The sequence below is a fragment of the Penaeus monodon genome, chromosome 29, assembly GCF_015228065.2.
Source record: "Penaeus monodon isolate SGIC_2016 chromosome 29, NSTDA_Pmon_1, whole genome shotgun sequence".
NCBI lineage: Eukaryota > Metazoa > Arthropoda > Malacostraca > Decapoda > Penaeidae > Penaeus > Penaeus monodon.
In genome coordinates this window covers 23,903,527-23,903,930 of record NC_051414.1, presented here as the reverse complement: position 1 = coordinate 23,903,930, position 404 = coordinate 23,903,527, and positions in this window count along the sequence as shown.

Genomic DNA, 404 nt, shown 5'->3' with positions numbered 1-404 from the left:
TCAAGTAGCTTCTTCCTCACACACACGTCTCCGAAAAAACGGTGTTTAGTGTGTAATTATCGGATTAGCGATTCTCGTTTTTTTATCAGTAAATATATTGATAAATGAATACATAGAAATACAAATCCTTACCTCTTCCAGCGAGGCTGACAGGAAGACAGATAGCAGAAGACATACCACGGGGAAATGAATCTAGATGTGTGTGTGTTTCTTTAGATCTGCAGAACCGTTTATATGTATTTCAGATGTCTCAAGAAGAGAACAAAGTATGAAGTTCGTTCAAGCAAATCATCCGTCCATAACAGACACATTATGAAGGAGCACTGTACTACTTCATTGAGGATGAGAATGAGATAATCCAGAATTGGGCAGTGCTAGCGATGGTAGGAAAACATAAAATTATT